This window comes from Mytilus californianus, unplaced genomic scaffold, assembly GCF_021869535.1.
Source record: "Mytilus californianus isolate M0D057914Y unplaced genomic scaffold, xbMytCali1.0.p SCAF_5, whole genome shotgun sequence".
Classification (NCBI taxonomy): domain Eukaryota; kingdom Metazoa; phylum Mollusca; class Bivalvia; order Mytilida; family Mytilidae; genus Mytilus; species Mytilus californianus.
Window position 1 is genome coordinate 44,261,685 of NW_026262701.1, and position 23,097 is coordinate 44,284,781.

Consider the following 23,097-nt stretch of genomic DNA (forward strand, 5'->3'; position numbering starts at 1 on the left):
ATGGAAATATAAGTTTCAAATAGCATAACACATGTGAATAAAATGGTCTTCAGCAATGTCAAGCTTAAAAAAACAGGTTGTCAATTTAGGTCGTTCCCCACATTTGCATATTAAAAAGCATATAAATGATATGGTAGATAGAGATATGCTTCTTTTTGCTCAAATCTTTGTTTAGATATGATAAAACATGGAGCCTGGATGTAACATGACTGTCACTTTCAACTATATATGTAGACAGTATGATTTGATGCAAAGTTATTTACTTTACTTTTTAAAACCGGCATGAAATTTCAGCCTCAAAAGGCCAATATTTTAACCACTAGCTATCAAACAAAAGAAAATAAAGGAAGTCTGTGAAACAGACAAGGTCAAACAACCAGTAATAAGTGCTTTTGATACAGATTCAGTGAAATCTGCTAAAAGGAATTCAACTTGTATGTGCATAGAACCTCATTTTTCACTTGCTTCATACTGACCGTTAGACTAAGACCATTAAAGCAGCACATTTTGCACTCTTATTCTGATTTTTATCTACTTTTTTTTGTGTTCAGTGTTCAAAAATGAGTTAAACATCTACATTAGATACCACAAACACAAATAGAAAACCAGAAAAATCTGTCAGAGAGAAAGTAAGCATGCTACTTTTGTAAAAATATTGAAACAACTGAAAAAGTTCAATTTTGGGCATGTAGGCTGAAATGTCACTTTTTTACAAAATTTCTATCAAATAAAAGTGGAAATCATTTATTCTCATGTAGTTTGACAAATTAATACCAATAGATCATTCAGGGAAGTTGTCAAAGTACAAATTCAATATTTCCTGAATTCACCTCTTAGGCCACAGACCACAATTAAATTCCCCTATTAGTTCTTTATAACGTTTTGTTTCATTAAAAAAATTGCACCTTGCATTTTTGTCAAATCTTTTGTGTGTATAATGTATAGTACTAGTCCAAAAATATATCCAAAATTCAGAAAGATTGAACCAATGACTCTTACAAATTTAGCCAATACACATCCATACCCCTATGGACAAGTCAAGAGATGTTCCGAAAACTGTAAATATCACCTTTTTGCACCTGGCCTAATCACTCTTTCCATATCAAAATCAGTTAAAATACAACATCCAAAAGATTATTTCACCTCTCTTCTTTTATTTCCACCCCAAAAAAACTAAGAAATGAGTGAGGAAGGGAAAGAAAAAAAATTAAGAAAAAATACACTCTAATTAAAAGGAACTATATTCGTGGACAACGAAAAGCGGGATCATTAATTGTGGTCTTGGGCCTATTAGGGGTCTAAAACTTGACCAATTCTAATAAAACTTGGCATGATTTAAGCTTAGTGTATTATAAAACAGTTTACAAAGTTTCAAAGCCATATGATACCAATTATAAAAAATGTGGCATTTTTTATATCTGAACTTTGGGTGCTGAATTGTGGCGTTGAATTAGAACAATTTCAACTATCAAATTTGGGCTTCTAAAAACCAAAATATACCAAAACTTACATTTTTTAATGTTTCTATGTATAAATTATCACCTATTAAAAGCAACAGATAGCATACTTCATGTTACAGACTTATAAAAAATGGCCAGAAGTAAATTTTATATGAGCCTGTGCCAAAAAATAGAGGTTTTCAAATGAATCGAGGCCTTATATGAAATGTAATATTTTTCACTTACCACAATTTTCTGAAGTTGTTAAGTTATAAAAACACCTTTTACATGTTATAAATGTACTTTTAATGGAAATATAAGTTTCAAATAGCATAACACATGTGAATAAAATGGTCTTCAGCAATGTCAAGCTTAAAAAAACAGGTTGTCAATTTAGGTCGTTCCCCACATTTGCATATTAAAAAGCATATAAATGATATGGTAGATAGAGATATGCTTCTTTTTGCTCAAATCTTTGTTTAGATATGATAAAACATGGAGCCTGGATGTAACATGACTGTCACTTTCAACTATATATGTAGACAGTATGATTTGATGCAAAGTTATTTACTTTACTTTTTAAAACCGGCATGAAATTTCAGCCTCAAAAGGCCAATATTTTAACCACTAGCTATCAAACAAAAGAAAATAAAGGAAGTCTGTGAAACAGACAAGGTCAAACAACCAGTAATAAGTGCTTTTGATACAGATTCAGTGAAATCTGCTAAAAGGAATTCAACTTGTATGTGCATAGAACCTCATTTTTCACTTGCTTCATACTGACCGTTAGACTAAGACCATTAAAGCAGCACATTTTGCACTCTTATTCTGATTTTTATCTACTTTTTTTTGTGTTCAGTGTTCAAAAATGAGTTAAACATCTACATTAGATACCACAAACACAAATAGAAAACCAGAAAAATCTGTCAGAGAGAAAGTAAGCATGCTACTTTTGTAAAAATATTGAAACAACTGAAAAAGTTCAATTTTGGGCATGTAGGCTGAAATGTCACTTTTTTACAAAATTTCTATCAAATAAAAGTGGAAATCATTTATTCTCATGTAGTTTGACAAATTAATACCAATAGATCATTCAGGGAAGTTGTCAAAGTACAAATTCAATATTTCCTGAATTCACCTCTTAGGCCACAGACCACAATTAAATTCCCCTATTAGTTCTTTATAACGTTTTGTTTCATTAAAAAAATTGCACCTTGCATTTTTGTCAAATCTTTTGTGTGTATAATGTATAGTACTAGTCCAAAAATATATCCAAAATTCAGAAAGATTGAACCAATGACTCTTACAAATTTAGCCAATACACATCCATACCCCTATGGACAAGTCAAGAGATGTTCCGAAAACTGTAAATATCACCTTTTTGCACCTGGCCTAATCACTCTTTCCATATCAAAATCAGTTAAAATACAACATCCAAAAGATTATTTCACCTCTCTTCTTTTATTTCCACCCCAAAAAAACTAAGAAATGAGTGAGGAAGGGAAAGAAAAAAAATTAAGAAAAAATACACTCTAATTAAAAGGAACTATATTCGTGGACAACGAAAAGCGGGATCATTAATTGTGGTCTTGGGCCTACATAGGAGCACCCCTTTAGACTTAGTAGAGCATTAAGTTTAACCCTTAAAACTATTTGATATATTTTAATATAATATAAACTATATTGTTAGATATAATTTCATTGAAGTTATTTCATTTAGTTGAAGAATATATATGTTTAATCCAATTAACAGCCTGTCTAATTGGCAATTATACCCTCACATTTATTACAGCTAAATAATATAAGAGACATGCCTCTGGTAATAATTTAATGTCATGCTTCAGTGATTCCCTATATAATCAACCAAAATTTTTCCCACAAAAGGGGGGGGGGGGGCAGATGATATATGTGGTTACCCCAACTACCCTACTTTTTAGTCTTAATAATAGCCTACCCTAAAGATTTTTTTGTCATTTTTCATTAAGCACTGTTAAGTCAGAATGTTACTCCCATTAACTCAATGTAAAAAAAAAAAACACAACATAAAATTTAAATAAATCCCTACCTAGTTACTACTGAAATTATAAAATTAATATTTAGTTTAAAAATTTTCCCATTGATTGACAAACCCTGACAACTCATTAACTCAAAAGGAAAAATTGAGAAATCTTGATCATTATAAAAAGGTTTATGAAATATTTTGAAGTGTACCAACACATAAATTGCAATCCAGTTGATACACATGCAATCCCTGAGAGAAGATATTTTCTTTTTTCTTTCTGTTTTTTAGATGAGGGAGTAGTTAGCATTTACCGCTTTTGTAATACACATTAAATCAAACATTTGTCATATTTCTGTTAGCAAAGCAGTTTTAAAAATATACCGCACTTCCAATATGTTTACTTTGATAAACATTAAATTTTACATTTATTGACAACATTTGGCCCAATAAAATTCTTTTCAGCACACTTACTTATTTTTATTAATATGTCCTATTGTTAATCTTATGTGTGGTTCAACATGTTCAAAGCTCAAAATTGTATTTGACTTATTGTTTGAGGAAAAGTTTAATACACAGCAAAAAAGGGAGATAACTCAGGTTTTGAAGTGATTTTTTTCTTTGCAATTATGGAAAGTAAAGGATCTTAATTACAGTAACAGGAATCTATTTCAAAAGCTGGAGTTACCTCCCATATTTTATAAGAGTACAAAAATAAAGGAAACTTTAAATGTGTGAAAGAAATTAAGTTTACTGATAAATAAAAATAGAAATATTACTGATATAAATCAATATTAGCCCATCAATATATTCTAGGTATCTTAGGAATTTGAAATCAAAGATACAAATGCTATCCTTATTGCTCTACTAGAGATAAATATAAACAGTGATAGAAAATACAACTCAAAACCAACACTGATCTTTTTGTAGTTGCATCTAATCCACTATCAAGGGAGATAATTCATGCAAAATAAAAAGATAAATATTAATCATTTGATGGTTATATGTCCCCCTTTTATGTAAATTATATTAAAGTGCTAGTAAAAATGTTCTCCTGAGTATGTTTTAAAATGTTTATTGTGAAATTTTGTTAGAATTTGTTAATTTTTGTATTTCAAACAAATGAAATATCTATATTCTTATTCTAATTCTTCTTCAATAATTATTTTTACATTTTGGCAATTATGTCAAAATGGCAATAATTAGTGCACACACTTAATTATTTTAAACAGTGATTTTATCTTGTGCAAAACCAACCACGTAAGCACATTATATAAAAAATTAGCCTCAGTCAGATCAAATGAATTTCACGTGAATTTCACGTTAGTCAGATCATGTGAAATTCACGTGAGTCAAATCATGTGAATTTCATGTGAGTGAGATCACGTGAATTTCACGTGAAAAAAAGTTTATGTGAAATTCACATGAATTTCACATGAGTTTCACGTTAACAAGTTCACGTTAAATTCACGTAAGTGACCCCCTGCTTTCATGATATTCATATATTCATGAATTAGGAAGAATATTCATGAATATTCATGAATATTCCAGTTTTATTCATGGGTTCTATTCCAGTGTCAAAATTATTCATGAATAAGAAGCATGAATAAACTGGAATATACATGAATTCTTAATAACTGTATGAAGACAACCAAAAAGAATTGTTAAAATGCCTAAAGCTTACTATAATGAAGTTTTTTTCTTTCTAAAACTAATTTGGGGACAAAAGAAACCTTTTTTTGGGACATGAATAATCATGAATAAACTTGAATGTATGGACTTAGAATTTTTCTCATACATATAACATGAATAAGGATGAATAATGATGAATGAAATTTGGACTTAAAATATTTCTCGATTGTGTGACAAACATGAATAAGCATGAATAAAGCTGCATGATAATGACTCAGAATTATGTGTGACGAACTGCATTATATTACCAATGAAAAATGTAATTTGTTCTAGGATTTTGTTTATTTTGACTTTTTTTTTTGGCTGAGGAAATATGTTCAATAATTGGATGAAAAAATCATGAATATTTCATGTGACATCAAGCCCTTATGTTTGATTTTTTCAATGACCCTACCCTTAAACTGCTGCGACTGTTTTCACAAAAAATCTTACTTTCACAAAAAAATCTTACGATTAAAATTGATCGTAAGTTATACTGAAATGTGTATGACTTACGAGTATTTTTACTCTTAAGATTTTTTGTGAAAAGAGCCGCTGCTTTGTAAAATTGGATGCCCTTTTTATAATGCCTCTCCCCCACCTGCTGCTTTCTAAAAATGACAGATGTCCTCTGTTAAAAAAAATTTGAATTATTATTTTAATGCACTTGCTAGATCAATTAATGGAAGTAAAGATGAAAAAAAATAATTTTCAAAATATTTATATTTTAAGTGCTTTCAGGTTAAAAATAATTAAAAGTAATATTCTGATATGCATTTGCTTTCAATTTGTTTTATATTTTTTTTTTAGAAAAAAACCCAATAAATTTAAGGAATATATTGTGAAAAAGGTGATAAAAAACGGGAGGTAACTGAAACATTTTTGAAATACACAAATTATTTATGAAATAAAGCAAAGGTTATTGGTGTTAATACACCTAATCGCTATTTGTCCTCCATTACTGGACATCACACAAGTTCCCGTAAAATTTTGACGTCATAATAGAAAATATCTGACGCCACAATGGAAAAGTGATTGTTGTATGACGTCAAAAGTTCGAGCGGGACTGATTCTCGGGTCAAGCGGGATTAGCGATAAGGTGTATTAACAATGTGTTTGACACCAAAGCTGTCAGGTGAAGCCCTGCACTTAATGGGTCACTTAATTTGACAGTTTACACAGCTAGCTGAACTTCCTTTTCATGGAAGAATTACGAATTTCAGTTTGTCAGTATTTCAAAGTCAGAAAAATGCCGAGATTTTCGCGATAAAAACGACAGGGCGCCCGAGAAACGCCAACGGCTGTTTTGCCAGACATCTGGATCGTTTCTGATTTTCTACCTGTTGTCCGGCATTTAAATAACTTAGAAACATTATCAGATCAATGATAGGCCAACGATCGACATCGTAAAACCTTGGTTTCTCAACTTATGTAAAATGTAAACAAGTCATGACCACGTGTTTTTTTTTGTAATTGTACTGAACAGTCCGACCCTAGAAAATACCGTCCTAGATAATGCAGCCACTAGTTCATCCTTATGCACCCTGTGCCGATTAAATTAAAGTTGTTTTTTCTTATTTTTGAAAACTGGCCCGTGATAAATACTTTTATACGACACCCTTGATTTATTTTTATAATACCGTTACGGGGACGGATCAACTTTTGGCCGAAATAATATGGGACGAGATTGTCACCTCGACGTTAGCGTACTCGATAAAAACGTCATGAAAATGTGATTACGCTGTTGCAGAACAAATCAACATAGAAAATCCCATGAAGATGTTTTCAGATAAGTGTATTAAACATTTAATTTAACATGTGTATATAATGAGATTATAAAATATAATTTTTGAGGAACTATGATTTTTTTTATGGTTTTTATTTGAGCAAATCAACATCAGAAAGTCTGAAAGCATATATAAACTGAAAATATATTTATTTTTAACAATTGAATAATCTTGTTGTCACATAACAGGCATCACTGGTAGATATGTAAATAATTAATTGAATTGTGTGAATGGTTATTTGGTGAAAATAATAAGTCGCTAGTTTTTTATCTTCAGGGGATAAAAAAGGGGGAGGGTATTTAATTTGATTCCAAATGGCTTCCAATGTATACTGTATAATCATGCAATAATATTTCTATTGAATTTATTGCTTCAAAACGTGTAGAACAATTGATTCTTTGTGGATTTTTTCGATACTTTTAGGGGATTAAATGGAGCTGCCAATTTTGAAAGTAAACGGATTGCATGCATGCAGATTCCAGTTACCTTAATTTACTCAGCAATACTAGTTGGAAGTACAGAGACAGCAAATTTAATTACAGAAAGGAGGAGAACTTCACATGTATCCTTTATATCTGACACACAATTTTAATATTATAAAACTGAACAGCGAGCATCATTAAGCCATGGTGAACAATGCGTATCTAAATACAATATGGCAGGAGGGGGTGTGGAGGGGTACCATTTTAATTGGTAATTTAACAATATAAGCAGCCATTAAAAATGGCAAACAAGTTTGCTAGTAGTACTAGTATCTAATTTTGATGGAAGTTTAAGGATCTGACATTAAATACGTCAAGTAATTTTTTTTTAAATGGGAACTTGACAGCCAATGGAATAAGATATTATATAAACATGGCCAATACAAATACTCATTACTTATTACAAAACATCTTGCTGTAATAAATTAATTAGTCAATGTAAATCATACTGCAATGTTTATATATACATGACAGATTTGATACAACAAGGGCAATCGTCTACCTTATAATGAGGAATATGGATTTAAACTAATAAAAGAAAATATTTGCAAAAGAACAAATTTGTGTATTAAAAATAGATTTTACTCAATTTTTTTAATTCTTTATAGAATACATGCAAGACATTATTGGTCCTGAACTAAGGACATTCTCAGGATATTCACACGATTATCCCAGGGCCAACTTAATGCAAGCAAATCTGTAAATCCTGACATCAGGATAATTTCCTGAGACCAGGACCTGATGAATCCTGAGCACAGGATTATCACAAGATTCTTTACTATGATATTTATGGTCTGGATGGTCTCTGGATATCCCTGGAATATCCTTGTTCCAATACCGTCCCATGTTTAACCCTATCTCAGGATAAGGATTATCTGTAGTTGCCCTGGGATTTTTCCCAAGATTATCCTGAGATATCCATTTTCGCAAGGGTCAGACACCGTCACCGTCACCAGGGGCATAAAGTGATTTTCTTAAATTGTCATTTAATATTTTATATCAAGAATGCAAAAATAGCAAAATATATTTAGAACTGCATTATAAAGGTCAAATCCTGAATTCCTGCAAAAATAAAAGCCCGAGAAAGACCTTCTGCCCCTCATATTTGTATTCATGGTATTCTAAATTTATTTCTACATTCAATATTCAATAACATCTATTTCGCATTTATGGTTATTCTAGAATATTCAAGGATATTTCACATTCATGGTTATTCTAAAATATTCAAGGATATTTCACATTCATGGTTATTCGAGAATATTCAAGGATATTTCACATTCATGGTTACTCTAAAATATTAATGGATACTTCACATTCATGGTTATTCTAGAATATTCAACCATTCAATATTCATGGACATCTTATTTCACAGTAATGGTTATCCTACATTAAGTCAGTATTCCACTATTCAATACTCATGGACATCCTTTTTCACATTCAAGAATATTCTGTAGATAAATATTCATGTTAATTCTTGGTTATTCAGTTCATACAATATTCATGTATATTCAAGGTGCCATTTAACATTCATGAATATTCATGAATATTCATGAATTGTAACCTTGAATATTCATGAATATTCATGAATATTATTCATGAATGTTCTAGAATTATTCAGGAATATTCATGAATAATTCCAGTTCATGAAAGCAGGGTCAGATCATGTGAGTTTCACGTGAATTTCATGTGAATTTCACGTGAAAACTGTTCACGTGAAATTCACATGAAAAATTCACGTGATATTCACGTGAGCAAACATTCACGTGAAATTCATGTGAAACTCACGTGAATTTTACGTGACTTTCACGTGAAATGAGACTCACGTGAAATTCACGTGAACAAAATTTGCCTGTGTAACTGGCATAGTCTCTCCTGTAGAGCTTTTCTTAGTGCTTCTTGGGCATTTTTCAGCTTCCTCATTATGTGCTTCATCTTCTCTTCAACTTCCTTTTCTCTATCTGAATTTCCTTCTACTGCAAATACCTTCAATTCCTGGTCTAAACTTACAAGCTTCATATGATTTACCATCATTTCTTCCAAGTTTTTTCTGATGGTGGACTCCTTTTGCTTGGGGGCCTTCTTCCCTTCTAGCAGAGTCCTAATATAAGTATTCTCTACTTGCAACAGGGCTTTTTTTTTTTTGAAGTGCAAGCTGTGTCGGCAGCACCTGCTATTTCTGTCTTTGTCCAATTACGCTTAATGTGAGTAACTGAGCACAGTTCTTCTACCTTCATATTGAAGAATTCCCCCCTTTTCTTCTCCAAACCAATAGCTGTTTTAACTGGAAGTCGGACTACAACTTTATCCCCTTTTCTGCTGCATTACCATATGTTTTTTTTACTGCCAAACATAGTAGGCTTTTGTGAACCTGAAGAGAATATTAAACACACATGTATTAAAAAAATAGTTTCATACAATTTGATGGAAGGAAGATGAAAGAATGCATGCAATAAAAGTCACCATTTAAAGGGATTTTTTATTATATATTCACAATTCTCTTAGCCATGATCATTAGTTTTAAAAGAAATGGAATGTATGCAACTCAACGAAGTCAAGAGTAACACAATTGGTACGACTAAGTCAACAGGAACCTACCCCTCAGGGGTACCAGAATTCATCTCCAATTTTGGGAAGGTATGATTTCTTCATCTGATTTTATTCTTATTGGTGAGAGTATTTTTTGTCTTTTCATCGTTTTTATTTTGGCAATGCTCTTGTTTGTTTTTATTCAACTTAAGGTTTCACCTTTTTTATAAAACGTTTATTGCATGAAGATTAATTCTATCACCATAAAATGTGTCAATGTATTCACATTTTCTGGTTGAGCTTTTGAAAATATTTGCAATATTTTTTAGAAGTTTTGAATATGGTCTAGGGGTCCAAGCAAGTTGCTACATAGCATTTGTTTAACCTGTGACCTATTTATACCGTATTCCGTTGGCTTTTTATGGTTTTGGTTTTAAATTATAAAAAATCGTTCCAAATGGAAGTTTTTTGACAACAGATTATGACAATTAGCATCTCGGCTGAACTTACCTTGGTTACATATTTCAAATTCCTGATGTTCATTTGACTGTCCTTTCATCTTATTTGATGTTGATGGAATAGGTGTTGCTATGCATTCTTCCAAATTATCTTGTAGAAGTTCAGATCCTCCTTCAGCTCCAATCTGTTGTTCACAACATTCTTCTTCTGTAGAAATATATACATATATATATATATATATATATGTTTAAGAACATCAGTTGTTCGACCTGTTAGTCAAATGCGTTTTGTTAAAATAGACTTTTTAACTTTTTTTGGTTTTTTGGAAATTGTTGTTTGTGCTGTATTTAGACCCCTCTACCAAGAAATTTGTTTTACATGCACACGTATAAAAATTGCGGTTTTTATCCAACGCAATCATAGGTTTGAACGTTGTTTTCAATTTAGACTTTCATATATATATATATATATATATATATATATATATATATATATAAATACAGATATATTTGTCTAATTATTTAAATAATTTTTTACAACATAAAAACACATGTTAACATATGAACTAGCTGTCAATAACTACGAGTCCTCTCAGAGATCTGTACTTGTTTTTTTGTTTTTTGCTTGTATAAGCACCCTGCCACGTCCACTCTTGTGTTTCTTTTAGATTTATTTGTGAGCCAGTGCATAATTTGTGATATTGTATGTTACTGAATAGCTGCCACAAGTGTGCCTTATTTATATGCCCATCGTATGTTTCAGAGTCTGAATAGAGTTTACAGAAATTATAGAGAATAATAGGCATAAAAGTGCAGAATAAAGGGCAAAATAAAAATAGAAAATAGAGAAAATAATAAAAAAATAAAAATAAGAGAATAAAGAATAATGGGTTGCGGGAATTATACAAATAATAGAAAATAAGGTTTAAAATAAATAAAGAATAGAAAAAGTCAATAAAGTTAAAGAATTAAGAAATGAAGGTCTCCCTTTCTTTCCATCCTGACCCACATGTATGCTAGTATTAAAATTGCTTACAGAATGTTAGAGACATCAAATTACATGATGTCAGCAAAATGGATCTACACGAGAAGAAGTTGTAGGAATATATCCGTATGTGTTTACAGATTATAATCATGATAATTGTAGATGACAATTTAGAAGATTTATCAAACCCAAACAACAGTTTCAAATTTAAAGTTAATCAATATGACTTAGTAAATACATGCCATGCGAAAAAAAATGACAGTTAAAGTCTTAAAATTCTAAACAAGCATTGACAAGACAAATTACACACAAAATAAAAAAAAATATCTTACTTTTATTAACATCAAAACCAGAGTAAACAAGGTAAAAGTTTAAGTTTTAATTTTTAATAGTATACAGTATGTGAAAAAATTGCCATGATATTAACAATTAAAATCACATAACACAGAGTTCATTTTTACCTGTTGCTAGGCTTGCTAATTTTGATTTTGTACACAATTATTTCCTGCATTCTGTTAGCCAGAATACTTTTATTCTGTCTAGGCCATGATTGTTTTTTTTATAAATTCTCACAATGCTAGGATATAATATTTCATTTCCTAAATCATCCTGACATCCCCCCCTTTAAATTTAAATGGTTGTTCCCTAAGAATCAAACAAACATTTATTGTGACCTTACCTTTCAAATCAATTCCTTCAAAATCTTCAAAGTCTGGAAGTTGATGCTTATTCTTCTGTTTGTTGTCAATTTCTGTGAGAAATACGATTATATATGTAAGGCTATATAAAAGTTCTAGATTTTATAATATACTTTTTGGGAATGATCTAACAAACGACTGTTTAAATGCAGTGGCAAATATTACATTCACAACCAGGCAGATAATGTTTTTAAATGTTCTAGATTAATAATCTCTTTTATAATTTGAAGAATTAGCAGACAAATGTCTGTTTAATATGCAGTGGCAAATGTTACATTGATAACCGCGCAGATAAAATCTTTAAATAAAATAATGAATAAGGAGATGTGATTGTATTGCCAATTAGCCACCAGAGACCAAATGATTCAGATGTTAATCAGCTTCCATAAAAGTCCATGAAGGTATAGATACCACATTTCCTATGGTGTTCACTGTTCTAACATGAACTATATCTCTTCAGAACTTAGTAAGTTTGAAACCAGAATTCACTAAATTTTGAATGACTTATTTATCATTAATCTTAATTGCAAGATCCATTGGATACTCATCGAAAAGATTACCAAAAAAAACCAGAGGATAATTTTGGTGATTAATTACTATTACTAGTTCAATTTAAAATCTTTCTCTGAACAGATTCTCTATGCAGCAGTAAGACTTCTCAGTATGACAAAAAAACTCCTGATCTTTCATGACACACAAATATTTGTTTAGGAAAGTTGTAAGAGGGGTTGAGAAAATGACTGCAGTTACCATATAACTATTTTTAAATAGTATCTTAGTCAAAATAATGTTTTGAAGTACACTCAATTACAAATTATATTGTGTTGAATATGACCATACAAGATATGTCACAGATTTTGAAATTCTCATATATGTTTCTGAAGAGAAAAAAAAAACCAACATGATCTGTTATAGAATGTTTGCATAATTACCTGGTGTTCTCTCGGTGTGTTCAGTTTCTACTTTCTTCTCTGTTTTAAAGTCATTGTCTGTGATAAAAAAAATACTATAAATAATTTTTTTTTCCCCAATTGAAGAGAAATGTTTATAAAAATAAAATTATAAGCATATTAAGATCTAACAAAATTATAATTATGTGATAGTTTTCATTAAAAGAGAACATTCTGATAAATTCAATGAAACGATAGTTTGCAAACTATTTGTTTTACTTGCATGATGTGCACTTATAAAATTACTAAATTAAAAGGATTTTATTTGAATAATATAATTTACATACCTGATTTAAATCCACTTAAAGCCTTAAAAAATCTTCTTTCTTCTAAGGTCATTTTTAGTAGCAACAAACAAAAGAGCTATGTCAATTGGACATGCTTTGATACTATATCTGCCCTTGAATTTTTACTTGATAACATTTTTGTTCGCTTTGGAGATTCCGTATATCGTCAAGTTATCGGAATTCCAATGGGGACTAATTGTTCACCACTTATTGCGGACCTGTTTTTGTATTGTTATGAGTTACAATTTATGACTAAAATCAGCAAAGACCCATCGAAACAACATCTGATACAAAAAATTAACAATACTTTTAGATATTTGGATGATATATTGGCTCTCAATAATGACGCGACTTCAGTGTGTATACTAAAGAAATTTATCCTGTTGAACTTACTTTAAATAAAGCTAATACTAACAATGACCACAGTGACTGTCCTTTCCTCGATCTTGATATCTATATCATTAACGGGAAGCTTAATACAAAAATTTATGATAAAAGAGATGATTTTTCATTTCCTATCGTTAATTATCCATTTTTAGATGGTGACGTTCCCTTGTCACCAGCTTATGTCGTTTATATATCTCAACTTGTACGATTCGCTCGTGTATGTAACAACGTATTAGATTTTAGCGAGAGAAATTTATGTATTACTGAAAAATTATTACACCATGGTTTTCGATATCATAAACTAGTCAAAACATTTACTAAATTTTATCATCGGTATAAGGACATCATTCGTAAATATAACTCAACATGCAGACATCTTATACGTTCGGGTATTTCACATCCAATCTTTTATGGTAATATTCTTTACAAAGCACAAACATGTCAGTATTCACCTCAAAAGCTAACAAAACCTTTAAACAGACTTATTAAGAAGGGATATAGTTACGGATACTGTTGTTAGGTCATTAAAGATTGCATATTTTGGCTTTAATATTGATTCACTTATAGGGTCTTTGCATCGGAATTAAACCTATTTATTCTAAAACCAGTTGTTGGCATGACACGGGTTATGTTCTTCTCATATATTTTATGATGGTATAATACTAAACCCCTAACAGGAGGGATTGTCCTGATATTCATATGATGAAGACATATTCTTTCAATCAGTTTAATTGAGGTCTGGAGCTGGCATGTCAGTAACTACTAGTAGTCTGTTGTTATTTATGTATTATTGTCATTTTGTTTATTTTCTTTTGTTTCCTATTCTGACATCGGACTCGGACTTCTCTTAAACTGAGTTTTACTGTGCGTACTGTTGTACGTTTGTTTTTTCTACATTGGCTAAAGGTATAGGGGGAGGGTTGAGATCTCAAAAAACATGTTTAACCCCGCCGCATTTTTGCGCCTGTCCCAAGTCAGGAGCCTCTGGCCTTTGTTAGTCTTGTATCATTTTTAATTTTAGTTTCTTGTGTATAATTTGGAGTTTAGTATGACGTCCATTATCACTGAACTAGTATACATATTTGTTTAGGGGCCAGCTGAAGGACGCCTCCGGGTGCGGGAGTTTCTCGCTGCATTGAAGACCCATTGGTGGCCTTCGGCTGTTGTCTGCTCTATGGTCGGGTTGTTGTCTGTTTGACACATTCCCCATTTCCATTCTCAATTTTATTGAGATAACTTTTTTGAGATCCAAATTTTCTATAGCAAAAAAGTCATCAAAACTTGCTACTCCTAAGTTGTAGAAGATTTCCTCATGATGTGACAAATTATTTTTTGTCAAAAACTCTGTGCAATCCTTTGGTAAACTCGGATCATTTTTGTTTAAATTTCTGGCCTAAGAAAGTCTTTGATCGTCAATCTTCAGTTTTAAGTTAAGGTTTTATTTACACACACGTAATAATAATTTTACATCTAAACAAAATGCTGGATAAATGAGACATGAATTTAGAACAATATTAAAAATGGATCAGCACAATGGAAAAATCTGTCACTAATTAATTTTTATCTCTGATAAGACGGGATTTACTTAGAAAGTTTTATGATCTTTCAGTTGAACCATTGATAATAAATAATCCTTATCAGCCTGCTAATTAAGAGCAGGACACTATATAGGACTCTTATATCTAGGGTTTAAAATTATAATTTGTTTGTCCATGTGTTTGTAAAATCTGTATTTTTCCTTCTCCATTCATCATCTGAACAAAAGAAGATTCCAGAAAACTTTCCACATTAGGTAAGTTTTTTTATATCAAGGAGGTATATAACCTCCTTCTTTATACTATTTATTTTGATTTAATGTTTCTTAATGTTTAGATAAGAAATAAGTATTATTTGAGAATGGATGAGTACAAAACAATAACATATTTTAATTCCTTTTTTTTTTTTTTTTGTGGTGAAAAGATAATAATCTTTCTAATCTAAATAAAAATTAAAATTGCGTAACTTTTTGGCCACAGTTCATGTATGATTTTAGATTAACACTCGTGTGTCAAACTAATCTAAATCTATGATTTTCTAAGCTATAACTTTTTTAAAGGAACAACCTTTTAACTCTGAAAGGGAGGGGGTTTATGCATTTTTTCTTAATTTTTATTTTCTGTATTTTGATTTTCAATATTGAAGATGAAAACTTTTCATTTAAGGTGAGGGTAAACATCAGCAGCCGGTTGTACGAACGTGGCATCAGCCTAATGGGTCATTAAGTCTTTATTAAGCCTTTATGATGCATTAGGCCAATGAAGACTTAATGATTCATTAGACTAATGACACGCTCGTACAACCAGCTGCAGATTCAGAGCTTTTGCCATTAAAATTAAAGATTGAGTTATAAAACAAATGTCATACTTTGAGCGTTATTAAAAATAAAAACTTGAAGCTGAGGCTTCTGAGGTACGAAAACAATTTCAGAATAAGAAAAAAAGACATATCCCCCCCCCCTTTTTTTCTTAAAGTTAAATGGTTTTTTCCTTACCGTTTTTAATTTTCGTGATCTATTCTTTTACTTTAAATGTTTGCTGTGTTTTATCAAAGCACATTAAAAAAAGTCAAATTGACAAGCCTCTTATTTTTGCATGCAAGTAATGACACATAAACAGTTAAAGTTTTGTTTTGTTTTGTTTTGAGACAGCCTTAATACTCACTAATGGTCCACACATGGCCTAATCTGATTTTGTAATACTAATTTAAGACCATAACTTTTAATGAGTTGATTTAATAATGTTCCTATTTGTATTTTAGGACTTAGAACTTATATACGTTAAATTTGTTCTTACTTTTTTTACAAGTATATTTGATTTAGCAATTTCTCTAACAAATATATTGATAAAGATATCGATTCACCTATCATCTATGTCAAAAATCAGGCAAATGTGACATGTTTTGTTTCTACAAGTTATGAACATTTTAAAACTTTATTAGTCTGAATTTAAGATGAGGACAAGTTTAAGTTGACTAAAAGTAATTCTACTAACAGTCCCTGGATGACACAAATTTATTTACATTAAAATTGGTAGTACTCCTGCATTCTTTCTCCAATAATACTTTTATGATATGATTAGAGAAATATTTTATCACTTTTGTATATTTTGTATGTGCTTTTTTTTTATATATATATATATACATGTATACTAGCCTTTTTAATGATTATTTGTTACCCTACATTTGAAATAGATACTATCTGACTATTAAGAGTGCACAAACTTTCAGATTTAGCTAGCATGCATATTTATTCAAACTGAGAATATAAAAAAAAAAATTGCATGCAACTTTTCTCATGCAAAAATTTATAAGACAGCAATTACGTTTCCTTGGCCCTTACTTCCAGTATCACTGAAATAAAATTGTACTTTAAAATTGAAATATACATGAACAATGGAAAATATTTTAATGAATATCTGATTTCATTACAGAAAAAATACTATTATGTTAGAGCAGATCAGAGCACCTGTCCATGTACATGTTTATATTTGGCTAAACATAACAAGAAAAACAGTTATGGATACAGATTCAAGGTACAATAACATTTTTGATTTTTTGTTATCTATATAATTTTATTGTACTTAGTTCACAAAACATACTTTTTGAATCAAGGTTTGTTTTCAGTTTTGACTTTCATTATTTTGGCATGATATAGCAGGCTACAGGGATACTGTGACTTATTGTAGTTATAAGGGAGCTACCATTTGATTTTTATGGGGGAGGGGCTAGGATGAAATTTGAAAAAAATAGGCAGGACAGGAGTTTTGAGTAAAAAAAGGCAGGATGGGCAACTTGGCAAAAAAAAGGCAGGATGACAATTTATGTAAAGTAATATATAGACATGATAGATGTATTTTGTAAAGTCCGCGTTTTCATGACCGTTTGTTGAAGGGATCAGATAACATTCCGGAGAGACAGTTTTCTAAATGTTAACAAAAGGGATAGATATGTGTTTTACGCTGTTTTTTCGTTGCTTTGTTTTTTTTTTGGGGGGGGAGGGGGTATGGTGAGAGAGTGTTATTTTCACGGTATCTCAAAAGGTTGGCTCTAAATCAAAAGTCGAATCGTTTTACAAATTTCTTATTGTGGATCTGTTATCCAAACCTGTCAACGTTCTAGATTTGTATGAAGTGTTAAACTGACTTTTAAATTTTCCATTTTTAACACTAAATATCTAAAAACAGATATTTAAAGGAGTAAAAAGGGTATATAAGCACAAGTATACTCATTCAACCCATAGTATATCAAAATATAAACAAAAACTGTGCTATTTATAATAGATGTACTATGTCCTTAATATTCATCTAGGATTTGTTGACAAATTTAAAGATGTACATCAGCGCCTTCATTTCTGACATTCAAATTTGATTACCATGATTACCGTATGCATAAAAATATCACTACTGAATATACTAGTAATATATAATCGTTTTTGTTCATGAATTATCATGTGAAATGTTCATCGTCCATTACATAAGAGCTATTAATTTTAGATTATTTCTACATTTAGCTTTTCAAAAAAGGTGACCAGCATGCCATAGACTTAAAAACTGAATTTCCAATACATAAGAAACAAAATCATGTGGGACTAATCAAAATACTCAAAAGCATTACTTTGTCTTACTACGAAAGTAGAAAGTGTTTATACACGTACATGTTGTTATTATGTAGGATATATCTTTTTTTAAATAATTTCCTTATCATAAGAGTTAAATGATATGAAAGGAAAAAACCAAAAAGTCCGTTATCGTTAGTTTTGAGGATTGTCTCTCATTTTTAGTATTTACTTGTTGATAAAGTCTATATCTATACTCAGCCTAGTTATAATCATTGTGTGTGATGTTTTTTCTTTCTTTTTGATGTGTTTATCGTCGTGTTTGCCTATGGTGGTGTTGCGCAGTAGCGTCTGTATCGGTCACAAGAGTTGCAGTAAGGGGAGGGATAGATTCAAGTTAGCAGGTGACGTGCTTTTGGATTGTGTTCACTTAGTAGCAATCTTTGATACGTTATTCTTTATCATTGTGGACTTTAATGTGTATTTTTGCAATCTTCTATTATATCATATGATAAAGTAATTTCCTTTAATCGAACCTTTTTTTTTCTTTTTCTTTTCTGCACCTTTTGTTTTTCTACTGGTCGATATTAATAGGGGATGGTTTGAGGTCTTAAAAAGAACTTTAAATAAAATGTTGGTCACAATGATGAACCTCGCTAGTGGTTGTCTTTTATCAAATTTTTTGTTTATTTTCTGTGTTAGATTTATTATCACCACTTTTTTAGACACGAAAGACCTTCTAACTCTATGTATTACTCTCTTGAAGAGGGGGGTAGGAGGAGTCCTGATCCCGAAATCCCGGGCTTAAAAACATGGAATCCCGAGGTCCCGAATTTTAAAAAATTTAAATCCCGACATCCCGAAATTCGAAAAAGGAATTCCCGAATCCCGAAAGGGTCAATCCCGAAATCCCGGAGTCCCGATAAAGGTCCTACCCCCACCCCCCCTTGATGTATTTAATGTCATGCGGCTGTGGTTTGCTGTCTATTTGCTTTTGCTCTTAAGTTCTTTAGGAACAATTTTATATGATTTTACTTGTTCTCGTGTTTATAGTTTTGTTCTGTTATCTACTATTCCGGTATAATAGAGCTAAGTGATGTTCCTGATCTTTACAAACGATTTAAAACCATCAGATTCAGAAAAATTGACAACATCATAGACAAATGAAAAAGGATGAAAAGGAAAATTAAAATTTCACAAAACAATGAACAGAAAACAAAAGATTGACCAACATGAACCCAATTAAAAAAACTCTGATGCTCCGAAAGAGTAATCTGTTCCTAATCTGCTAGTTACTTGTGGCAACCGTTGTGTTACTAATGGCAAGGGAAAAAAATTGATAATAAGGATGTTACAGTCGGAAGAAAAGACAAGATTGTGGTTCAGATATACCGAGTATATCCGTGGTCATCTGTAATAGTGAGTCATTCCATAAGGTAGCAATACACAGTTAGGAAAAAAACTTAAAATGGACACTCATAATTTTTTATCAGCCTCTTTCCCTTGCTTTCTAACAAATAAGGATTAATATTTGTGTTATGTATGTGCATATGTATTGAAACAGAATCTTCCATAGATTTGATTTCCAATAGTTAAAATGGTGAAATAGAATCTCTTTTTAGTGTAACCATGGCAACAGTCTGCATTTATTTGATACAAAATATTGCAAAAGGGGGGTGAAAATGTCACAAAAGTCCCCAACATTTGGTCCAAAGAAGAATTTCAATCCATTAGTCTAAGAGTGATACCTTTTCTGAAAACATAGACATTTATCTATTAAGAGGTTCAAATAAATCATATGCATTTAACCTCATTTTTCCATAAAATTGAAAAGTTCGAGGGTCAAATCTTTGTTGAAAAACACTACAATAATTTCTGGACCTATGGGCGGTACCGATGTGAAAATACGGACTGTCAAACAGAAAAATGGCCTATACAACATGCAAAAACAATCTTGATGTTCATATAAACCCACTTGGAAGGCTATACTATTGATCAGCTATCTAAAAATCAATTTTATTGTACAAAAACTTTCATATTTAAAAAATTCATCATGGCCAAAATGTGAAACTTAACTTTTATCTGTGTATTGCTACCTTAAGGTGAAACTTTTTTTTCAATTTCCACTTTTAATAGATTTTTGTGTTCTGCTAGCTAAAATGAGTAAATTGGCCTACTAGTTTTGAAAATTGGTTCAGAAATAAATATTTTATGAAGGTTAGCAGTTATCACTGAAATGCAACAAAAAAGTGATTTGAAGAAACATGCCATGTCAACGTGTAAATTTTCATTTTTAGTTAAAATTCTAAAACTGAACCTCTTGTTTCTGTCTTTTCATGTTTAAAAACTTAAAATAAGCTATACAGTAGACAAATTGTACAAATTAAAGCTATTTTAAAGCTCTAGAATTTCAATTTTTATTGTGGATAGCATACCAAAGCCTTGATTAAAATTTGGCAAATACTGATTCCATTTATAACAGAAGGGACAAATTTAGACTTAATTCATGCCAAATTGTAACAATATACCTTGCTGAAATATAAATTTGATTTATTTGCATGATAAAATATAAAGCGTTTCACATATTGAGGTTGTTACATAAAGCACATTCTTTTTTTTTACAAGGGGTAGCCAATAGAGTATGAATTTATGACCGAACCAAGTCTTTGTGTCAAAATGTCTATACTGGTTGCTGAGGACAATAAACAACAAAATTAACATATATTGCATTCCTAAAAGATATTTCACCCGCAGAATTGGATCTATAATCTAAACATTAATAGATTTGTATTGGATCTATAATCTAAACATTAATAGATTTGTAGTATGATTGTCTTAAAATAAGCAATTCTGTGCTTTCTCAAATGCCATAAGGTAGCAATAAACAGTTAGGGGAAAAAACTTTAAATTGACACTCATAATTTTTAACCACCCTCTTTCTCTTGCTTTCTAACAAATAAGGCTTAATATTTGTGTTATGTATGTGCATATGTATGGAAACAGCATCTTCCATAGACTTGATTTACAGTAGTTAAAATGGTGAAATAGAATTTTTTTTGTTGGTGTAACCATGGCAACAATCTTCATTTATTTGATACAAAATATTGCAAAAGGGGGGGGGGGGTTGAAAATGTCACAAAAGTCCCCAAAATTTGGTCCAAAAAAGAATTTCAATCCATTAGAGTGATACCTTTTCTGAAACCATAAACATGTATCTATTAAGAGATACAAAAAAAAATGCATTTCACCTCATTTTTCCATAAAATTGAATTGAAAAGTTCGAGGGTCAAATCTTTGTTGAAAAACACTACAATAATTTCTGGACCTATGGGCGGTACGGATGTGAAAATACAAAGGAGTAGAGCCAGTAACCCCAACAAACGGCCCTGTAGAGGTGCATTTTTTAAAACTTCAATTGTTCGAGTAAATTTACTGTGTATATATTGCTAAATGTATTTTTTTTGAAAGTATCTTTTTACCTTATTACATGATTTCACATGTGGCGCTACACCCCTCGCCCATTGAAATTTAGGTTGAAAAGTAAGAATATGGTATATATAATTGATTTCAGTAAAAGTATTTGTGGGCGAGGGGTGGCGCCATTGTGAATTTTTCAGAAAATTGACATAAATGTCACCATATTATGCCAATAAACAGGCGCTCACTAACTCACCTACATTGATGACGTCATAAATACGTCACTCATGACGTAACTGGTCGAAATCATTTATAACTGAAACAATTGGACATTTTAACATATGTTTTCATATAATTTTCTTAACTTTATCGCAGTTAAAAAAAGGGTTTTTAGGGCGAAAATTATGAGATAGTGAACCAACTGCAACGAATCTTGATATAAATGCTTACCTTCAAAATAAATACCAAAGGCGTTGTCTGGTATTTCGTAATACATGCACAGGTATAAACATGTACACAAATAGCTCAAATATAACACATTGAAAACAAATATGAATCAGACAACGCTATAACCACTTTTAAGTCCCGGTTTTTATCTCCAGTTGTTATTGAAAAATGAAATAAATGTGTTTTACGTTACAAAATAACTTCCGCATCATGCTTCAACATAAGATAACAATTCAATGTAAAATGCACTACGCAAATATTTATTTTTAGATTATTTCTATAATTAGCTTATCAAAAAAGGTGACCAGTATGCCATAGACTTAAGAACAGAATTTCCAATACATAAGAAACAAAACCATGTGGTACTAATCAAGTTCTCAAAACATTACTTTGTCTTACTTCGAAAGTAGAAAGTGGTTATACACGTACATGTTGTTATTATGTAGGATATATCTTTTTTTAAATAATTTCCTGATCATCAGAGTTAAATGATATGAAAGTAAAAAATCAAAAAGTCCGTTCTCGTTAGTTTTGAGGATTGTCTCTCATTTTTTTCGTATTTACTGTTGATAAAGTCTATATCTATACTCAGCCTAGTTATAATCATTGTGTGTGATGTTTTTTCTTTCTTTTTGATGTGTTTATCGTCGCGTTTGCCTATGGTGGTGTCAGAGTTGCAAAGTCATGTCTGTATTGGTCACAGGAGTTGCAGTAAGGGGAGGGATAGATTCAAGTTGGTAGGTGGTGTGCTTTTGGATTGTGTTCACTTAGTAGCAATCTTTGATACGTTATTCTTTATCATTGTGGACTTTTATGTGTATTTTTACAATCTTCTATATCATATGATTAAGTAAATTCCTTTAATCGAACCGTTTTTTTTTCTTTTTCTTTTCTTCACCTTTTGTTTTTCTACTGGTCGATATTAATAGGGGATGGTTTGAGGTCTTAAAAAGAACTTTTAATAATATGTTGG

General features: G+C 30.9%; 1 protein-coding gene across 2 annotated transcripts in view; it reads right to left on the bottom strand.

Moving 5' to 3' along the window:
• The window catches only part of LOC127702286 (deoxynucleoside triphosphate triphosphohydrolase SAMHD1-like), a 190,551-nt gene extending 168,215 nt beyond the window's left edge, over positions 1–22,336 (bottom strand). For both annotated transcript variants that reach the window (XR_007982355.1, XM_052206419.1), the window contains exon 1: positions 22,128–22,336. The gene's annotated coding sequence lies outside the window, so the exon portion shown is untranslated. The remainder of the gene's footprint in view (positions 1–22,127) is intronic.
• Between the last annotated feature and the right edge of the window lie 761 nt (positions 22,337–23,097).